General features: G+C 43.7%; 1 protein-coding gene across 1 annotated transcript in view; it reads left to right on the plus strand.

Moving 5' to 3' along the window:
- P3H2 (prolyl 3-hydroxylase 2) overlaps positions 1-8,913 on the plus strand; it is a 179,821-nt gene that overhangs the window by 165,039 nt on the left and 5,869 nt on the right. Inside the window, exon 17 of the transcript XR_003792390.1 lies at positions 4,549-4,676. The gene's annotated coding sequence lies outside the window, so the exon portion shown is untranslated. The remainder of the gene's footprint in view (positions 1-4,548; positions 4,677-8,913) is intronic.

An 8,913-nucleotide genomic window follows, 5' to 3' on the forward strand; every position in this document is an offset into this window, starting at 1 on the left:
TTAGTTTCTGCTCTACAGCAAAGTGACTCATTTAACTATATGTACATATATATGTGTATATATATATATATATATTATTTTTCCTATTCTCTTACATTATGGTTTATCATGGGATACTGAATATAGTTCCCTGTGCTATACAGTAAGACCTTGTTGTTTATCCATCTTATACATAATAGTTTGCATCTGCTAACCCCAAACTCCCAATCCACTCCTTCCCCCCCCCCCCTCCCTTAACAACCACAGGTCTGTTCCCTACGTCTGTGAGTCTGTTTCTGCTTCGTGGATAGTTCATTTATGTCATATTTTAGATGCCACATATAAGTGATATCATACGGTATTTGTCTTTCTCTTTCTGACTTACTTCACTTAGTATGATAAGCTCTAGGTCCATCCATGTTGCTACAAATGGCATTATTTCATTCTTTTTTTACGGCTGAGTAATATTCCATTGTATATATGTACCACATCTTTTTTATCCATTCATCTGTTGATGGACATTAAAGTTGCTTCCATGTCTTGGCTATTGTAAATAGTGCTACAAAGCAAATGGACCTTAAATTGACTGGTTTTAAATTCCTTACAGAAAACACACTCCCTTATTGCCGCAACCCAGGGGGGTCAAATCCCACCATCCTCCTACCCTAGTCCCATACACCCTCTGGTCTACCACTGTCCAGGCACAACGTAAAGACAGCCTGAATCAGGCTGGCAGCAGTGTAAAAAACTGAGAAAAGCTATTTTGAAGAAAAAAGAAATAAGGACTTGGTAGCTGATGGAATCACCAAGGAAAGAAGATAAAAATCATGATTCTGAGATTTTGAGCCTAGGAAAATAATGATGTCAATAATGCAAATAGGGAAGTGAAGAAAAAAATAAACTGGTTTCGGAGGGACCGTGACCTTACAGGACAGGAGGACTTCCAACTGGCAAGTCAACCCTCAGCTGGAATGCTTTGGTACAAAGTTATTTCCTATTCTGTTTATTGATTTCTTGCTTTCCACTTTTCATCTGATACTTATAAATGATGGGGGTTGCATATATCTCTTTTACAAACAGGAACTGAAATGAGGGATAAAACTGCCAAGCTATTAGTGTTACCATTCATCGCTTAACATCCTTCCACTGACATCAAAACCAGTGTCACTATTCTTACGGTGACAGAACTGTGCACATTGGAGCCCTGTGTACCTTCTTCTCTCCTTGGCTCCCTACCTTACGCTGCCCGCTGTTGCCTCTTAGATGTTTACATTCTGTCTTCTCTCCCCAGAACACTCTCATCTTCTCCAAACCTCTCCAGCTTCACCAGGAAACTCTCACAGGAGGGTGGCCAACCGTCGCCGTTTCTCTGGGACTGAAGAGTGTTCAAACCAGGACAGTCCCAGGCAAACCTGGACAGCTGGTCACCTTACACATGAGTCAGCTTTTGTCTTGCATTCTTCTTCCTCTTGGAAGCCTTTCCTGACCCGCTACTGCCCCAGGCTATAATTTCCATCTCCCCACTGAGTAAGTAGTCCACCCCCATCCTGCTGCCACCCTTCTCACTCTCCTAACTACTGAGATGAGGTCCATCTCCCCTGCTATCCACAGTAGATGTCTTTGTAGTACCTCCACTCTCAACATCCTGGTTCAAGCACCTGTTGTCTCTCTGCTGAATTATCGCAGAAGCCTCCTAACTTCTGTCCTGCTTTCCATCCTTGTCTCCTTTGAGTGTATTCTCCACACAAAAGCTAGAGTCATCCTTCTGAAACATAAGTCAGATCATGTTTACCCCTCTGCTCAAAATCTCTCGCTCATTTTCCATTTCACTGGCTAAGCCAGTTACCCTCTGCTCTTCCCTCTATATACTCCCTCCTTACTTAGCTCCAGTGGCACTGCCCTCATTATTATTCCTAGAACACATCCAGCATGCTCCTGCCTCAGGGCTTTTGCATTTACTGTTGCTGATGTCCGAACCATTCTTCCCTCAGGTGTTCACATGGCTCATCATTCACGCCCATGGAGTCAAGGTCAAAGCATACTTTCTTAGGGGATCTTCCATGACTTCTTTCTACACTTGAACTCTTGCAGCTGCCATTCCCACTCCCCCTCTGCTTTATTTTTCATACCCTTATCACCATCTAACATTTTACCTAATAAATTCTGTTTGCTGCCTGTCTCCCACCATGCAGAATATAGTTTCTAGGGCAGGAATTTTATTCATTACTACACTTCCAGGGTTTAAAATAGTACATGGCACAGAGTAGAAATTCAGAAATATTGATTGAATTCATGTATACATGATTACAGGAAGGAGTGGACACACAATCAAAGGACAATTAACTGAGAGTCACGAGTTTTAGTTCAGCCACACAGGATTTGGGTGAGATTAAGAAAATTACTTTCTCCCTCTAGTTCTTATTTTCTCCATCTTTAAAATGAAGGCCTTGGACTCAGGGATCTTTAAGGATGCTCCAAGCAGTGGTATTCTCAAAGTCTAGCAGTCAATGATACGTAAGAGCCAGAATCCAAACTTGTTATTAAAGAGGGCTCAGAAGGAAGAAAACATTAACAAGGGAAAGAGAAGCACTGTGGAAGCTCCAACTGAGACAAAAAAAATAGATGTATAAGAGACCTGAGAATTCCATATGTGAGGAGATGCAAAGGAGGCAGACGGCTGATCCAAGATAACACATCCAATTCATTATCGGGCTAAGATTGAACCTCAGCCCAGGGGTAAATTATCCTAGCAGTCTGGAAAATGACACCAAAAGTGGGCCAATCCCCATCTGATTATAAAACCCTGCGCTGATACGATTGGTGATTAGAACACTGCTTGGATATCCTTCCGCACACCTGCCTAATGGCCCCCAGAGTGGGTGGATTCTCAAATTAGTCATATGAGAACGGACAGTTTAACAGAAGAGAGGCTGTTCTAGATTGTTCCATTTGGAAAAGTATCCTCCCTTCAGCAAAGGGAAGGAATTCAAGATGCACACAGCTTTCTGTCTATTGCCCACCTGTCTTGAGGGGAGAAACCTATTGGCCACCATCTTAGAGAGAGAGGGTGGAAGGGGATGGATTAGCCAATTTAAAGTGCTTCAAGTGCTATAGCTGCCACACCCTGATTGTGAGGGACCAGACCGGTTATTCAACTTCTCCTGTATAGCTACTGTATGGATACAAACTTAAGCCCAGTAAGGTCAGTGAGTTACTCAACAGTAACCAAATCCGTGGTGTTGCGGGGATTATCAGGGCGATCTCCCTCTGCAGTTGTGGTTGAATAGGATTTTGCTGTTGTCACCTTGTTTGGTAACACAGCAATAGCAAGTGTTGCAAGTGTAATTGTTGCTGTTGAAATGTCCTCTTGGCAGTTCCTGGTGTGTGTGTGTTTGTGTGTGTGTGTGCGTGTGTGTTTACCATCTTTTCAAAGTGGCTCTGGGAACTTAGATTCCACTGCAAGGAAGAAACCATGGATTGAATTTAGATCCAACTAATAGATATCAAACCCCTAGTTCTTGCCAGACGTTGTATTGAACGCTTTGGTGCGCTCTAAACCTTGCGAAATAGTGCCATCAGTTTTTACAGATAAGGAAACCAAGGCCCAAAGGAGTTAAGTAACTTACTCATGGCCCCAGTGAGAGCAAGTTGCCAAGCAAGCCAGGATTGAAGGATTTTAGCATCTTGCCATCCAGACACATAAAATCTTGGGAAGAATACCAGTGTATATAACAGGAAAAGTTGTGGCTGCTTGGGCTGAAGCAGGAGCCAGGACTTTGGAGCCCTGTCCAGTCTCCACTCTTTGTCGGCCTCTGTGCTCTCCCTAGAGCTCAGTGGAACACATTCCAAAAAGCCTGCTGGGTGAACTGAACTCTAAGCCACTCCCAGCTCTAAAGTACTTTAAATCCATGATTTTGAGACGTTCCTACTCCTATCAGACGCATACTTCCTCTGGACAAGTACTCGAACTAACCAGACCACAGATACAGGAATTTGAACTTCACAGTTTATAGAATCATGGAATGTTAAAGGTGAAAGAGACCTGAGGAATCAACAAATCCAAAAACTCTACATATCTAATAAAATGATAATAATTTTAGTTTTTATTGACTGATAGAAGCCCAGGGAGAAGAAATGATTTGCTCAGGGAAGTCAGTTGGTCAGTTGTCTTTCTTCCAGAGAGGTGATATTTACAATATATAACAACCAATATATTCTAACCAATCAGAACAAATAAAGCACTGGGGGGTGGGGGAGAGTCCAGGGGAAGCCCTCCGTGCAGGGTTTACCCTGTCAGTTGCTGGATCGTGAGGACGTCTCAGGAGTTTTAGAGGAGGGGCAGCAGGGGTTGGACTGGTCCAGGGGCTGGGCTGGGGGAAGTCGCTATTTATAAAAGTCTGGAATTATTTAATAACTGGTAGAGCCATTCCATCATAGTGCAATATCAGGCCTGGCCTTTAAATATTTATTTCTCAGAATACCCAAAGTTGCAGGGTTTCCTTGTAACTGCTGAAGCTCTTTTAAGGCAACTGGGACTTTGCCTCATTGCTGATTCTGCTTCCTTTTCAGGAGGAGAAAAAAAGAGGCAGAGAGGGGCAGAATATCTGTCAGCCAAGTGTCACATCAAAGAATTCCACCCAGAGCCACACAAGTGCAGATACCTGAGGGGCATTGCCGGGCAGACAGCACTGTTTCTGGTAATTGGGTTGACATCACTGAGCAGCCTTAGAGGATCTGAAACCTTTCTATGACTCCTGCCTCCTCCTATCTGGTGGTGAAAACCTCAGGTTGGGAGCTGAGTGATTATTCAAAAGCAAATGCAAGGAAACCTAGAGGTCACATTCCTAAGGGAAAGGCTTTTTCCTAGGTTCCGACCCAGATGCTCAATGAGAAGAAAGGGACCAAGGTCAAAGTTGCCTTCAATTGCGTACAAAGAGGGAGACAAGGATAGCTGTAGAATCATATACTCAAGAGATTACAAGACTCTGTAATGCTCACTTGGTCCAGCCTCCTGTCAAAGGCTTGAATCTTCAAAATGGACCATCCCTGACAGCAACCAGACAGAAAGGTCCTCTGCTCGTAAATGAGCCTCGGTCTTCCCCACTTCCAGATCATTCTACGTAGAGCTTCCTCAGCCTGCAGTACCCTTCTTCTTTCCTTGCTGCATCTTGGGCCCATCTCCTACTTGCCTTCCAGGTCTCACTTCAGAAAATACTTAGATAAGAGGCTGCCTGAGATGTCCTTTAGAAAAGTCTTTTGGCCACCGGAACTTCACACGTGCAACATTCGCTACTCTGGTGTTTCCACCTCTGTCTCCCTCCCTAGGCTATGAGCTACAGTAGGGAAGGCACAACTCTGTTGTACGTATCCAGCAGGGCCTACACAGGACCAGACACAGGAAAAACATTCAAAAATGTGAATGGATGTGTGAATTGCTACATCTTGACTGCCAATGAGGTATTTACATTCACAATCTCATACCATCACTGCACCATGCTTAGGAAGAAGATACAACTTTTTATAAGAAGTAATATTTTCATACCCATTTTATGGATGAAAACAGCAAGCTCAAAAAGAAAAGAAAAACAGAAGAACCCTGGTATATGTTTAAGACCTGTATGGGCCATTCATTGCGCTAGGTCATTTCAAACCTTTTATCATCTTTATCCTTATAACTGACCTTTGAAAAATTTTTTAATCACACTTAAAAATTTTATCTATTTTTAGATTGAGACACCCTTTTCAGGCTCTGAGTTTTGACCAATGTGTAAAGTCATGACAATCGTGACACAGAACTGTCCCATCACCCTCGTGCTGCCCTTTGTAGTCATTCCCTCCCCACCCCAGCTCCCTGTAAATCCCTGGTTTCTTCTGCATCCCTATATCCTGTACAATCATATTTTAGTAAATAAAAAACCAAAACTCAGAGAATTTAAGCAACTTGCTCAAGGTAAGGGCCTAATGGGTGATTAGGCTTTGCCATTGAACCCAGACTTCTGATTCTCTGTAAAGGTGGGAACAGAGAGCATGGAGCCTAGGAAAATGCTTGTCCCATTCCCTGGCCTCCCTCCCTCCTTCCACGGAAAGGGCCCGTCCTTAGTCCGGTTTCTGCGAGAGGCAGGGCAAACACAGCCTCATTACCAAAGGCCATATCTGATAAAGCTCCACCTCTGATCGTTCACTAGGTGCTGAGGGAAGACTGTGTTCCTAGCCAGTGGAAGATTCTGAAAACCATATTCTTTGCAGGCTGTTTAGCAGACAATGGTGTAAGAGATTGGTCTTTTCCCGGTTACCTCACTTATCTCTAAGACAAGAGGTTCTGAGAGGAGATCACTGCTAAACATTTAGCCTCTCAACTCACCAACTTCCCCCCAAGGCCCCGGGGCCCTTTTCCAGACGTGGGTAAGACCGCAGGGGAGCCTTGCTGGCACAAAGTGGGCGCTACTGCTAATTGGCTTGATGTAATTGACTGTCGTGGTTGTTCACCTGGGAAGCCAGCCACGGTCTCTGCAGGAGCAGCCATGCGGGGCCAGCCTGTGGGCAGGGAGCACAGTTCTTACTGGAGCTCCCAAACAAACAGGTTTAGGGGCAGCTTCAAAAGTGAACAGCGGGCCTGCCACTGGGAAAGGGCCATTTCCCCGGGAGGTGTTGTCTTCCCAGGCCACGAAGGATAGAGAAATCATTTTATCTTCTTCCTGCTTTTAATCAGGGTGGCAGGATATTGGTACCACTTTTGTCTGAAGATAATCTCTTCTCTAAATTAAAAAAAAATAATAAGTACTTGTTTGGGTCTGAAGGAAGATGTGAATGTGTGATCTTCTCTGACAGATACAGGAAATCACCCCAAGCCTCCTGCAATTCTTCTCCCCATAATTTTCAGGCCCCACCCCTCTGTCTTCCTTCCTTTAGGAAATAATTCTTTTCTTACCTTAGGAAATAATTTGAAATTCATGAGGGAAGATCCTCCCCTTCAGGCTGCAGTCTTGGCTGCATAACGCCATCATACCCTACCACCCAGTGAAGTTGGATCTGCTGGTGAGGGCTTTTTAGATCAGTAGCCCTGACACTGTAGGTGCGGAGTCTCCAGAGAACCCAGCCTCGGCTTCCTGCATTCTCTGCTGAGGGGCTGAAGCACTGATAGTGGACCAAACCCAAGGCTCTGGCACAAAACTGGGGCTGGCAGGTAGCGAAAGTAATTCACTGGCTGTGAAAGCCCCACTTTCTGGCCTGGTTCCTAACTAGCTGGGTGATCTTGAAAGAGTTGTGTACTTTCTCTATGAACATTATCTTCCTCATCTGTGCAATGGAATAAAAAATACCTAACTTACAAGGTTGTAGAGAGAATAATGCACGTCAAGCGGCACACAGAACATACCCGACAGCAGTAATTATGATCAACCCCATCATCGTCATCGCCATTACTCACTTTAGTTTAAATAACAATGTTTGGGTATTTCTGTAAATTATATACCTGAGATGTTCTCTGCCTTTTGCTGCCAATCCACTATATGATACAATACGAGGAATGCTCCAGCTAATGCCTAGTCTTTATTCTTTTTTTTTTTTTTTTTTTTTTTTTTGCGGTACGCGGGCCTCTCACTGTTGTGGCCTCTCCCGTTGCGGAGCACAGGCTCCGGACGCGCAGGCTCAGCGGCCGTGGCTCACGGGCCCAGCCGCTCCGCGGCATGTGGGATCTTCCCGGACCGGGTCACGAACCCGTGTCCCCTGAGTCGGCAGGCGGACTCTCAACCACTGTGCCACCAGGACAGCTCTAGTCTTTATTCTTAAAAGGAACTTCTGCTCTGAGCGCCTCTTGTTTTCCACCCCAAATTTGGTGTTACAGCAAGTAGTAGATAGAAGGATCCTCTCTCTCCCGGAACCCAGATTCCAGAGCTCAGGACCAAGCCAATGTTTCCAGCTCTGGCCCTTTTCTTCTACATCCTACCCTAGTCTCTCTGCCCCTAGAATCAAAGTTTTCTCCTAAATAGAAGGCAACTTCTAATCAAAATAAAGACATAGTAAAAAAAAATCTCAAGAGATCACAGACCAGCAATGCAAATATGAAAACCCAGAATCCTTTTCTTTTCCTGCCCCAGCAGCTTTCCCAGTCAGGAGATATATGTGTTGAAGCTGGTTGCCGTTCTTCTGACCAAGGGTGGGCACTTCCCCATTTCCTTTAATCTTTGCCTGTTTTAGGTAGAGTTCCCTTGTCATGATGTCCGGGCATCAGAGGAGAGGGTATGAACCCCACAAAAAAGATATATTTAACTCATAAGACATGAGATCATCTGAATGCAGAAATCAGTCATTTAGACTTCAGCTAATTACTAGTGTAGGGTTGGCTAATGTTATGGTTCATTCGCTGGTGATTTCCTGGATCAAAATAATACCTGATCCCCTCGTCTCATTATCTTTTGGGCTACCTCATCCCCTTCTCTTTTAGACTTCGACAACCCAAAAGAATGGACAGAGTGAAAAAGAATATAGGTCAGGTAAATAATTAACTCATAAGACAGTCTTTTAATTCATGGGAATCCTGGCAGCAAGTCTGAAGTTAAAGGTTAATTTAGTTGGTGTCTTTGCCCATTACATATACATGAACTTGTCATTACATTAATACTTGGAATTTAAAGATCATCTTTCATCTCAGGGCTCTGAGCGTGTAGTGATACTGGCTCTGAATTCCTTTAATTTCTTTGGAGAGAAAAGTAGGGATCAGGAGAAATTTTAAGATGTAGCCAAGATTGCATAGTAAATGATCAGAGTAGTCAATCTTTCCATTCCTAAAACTCTTCCAGCTAACTTACAATCTCAGTTCCTCACCCATTAAATGAAGATCATATCATCCCTTTCTTACAGTGTCAGGAACCATGTTAAAAAAAAAAAAATATATATATATATATATATATATATATATATATATATATATATATA

Source organism: Monodon monoceros, unplaced genomic scaffold (assembly GCF_005190385.1).
Source record: "Monodon monoceros isolate NGI ecotype Baffin Bay Population unplaced genomic scaffold, NGI_Narwhal_1 Super_Scaffold_11, whole genome shotgun sequence".
Lineage (NCBI taxonomy): Eukaryota > Metazoa > Chordata > Mammalia > Artiodactyla > Monodontidae > Monodon > Monodon monoceros.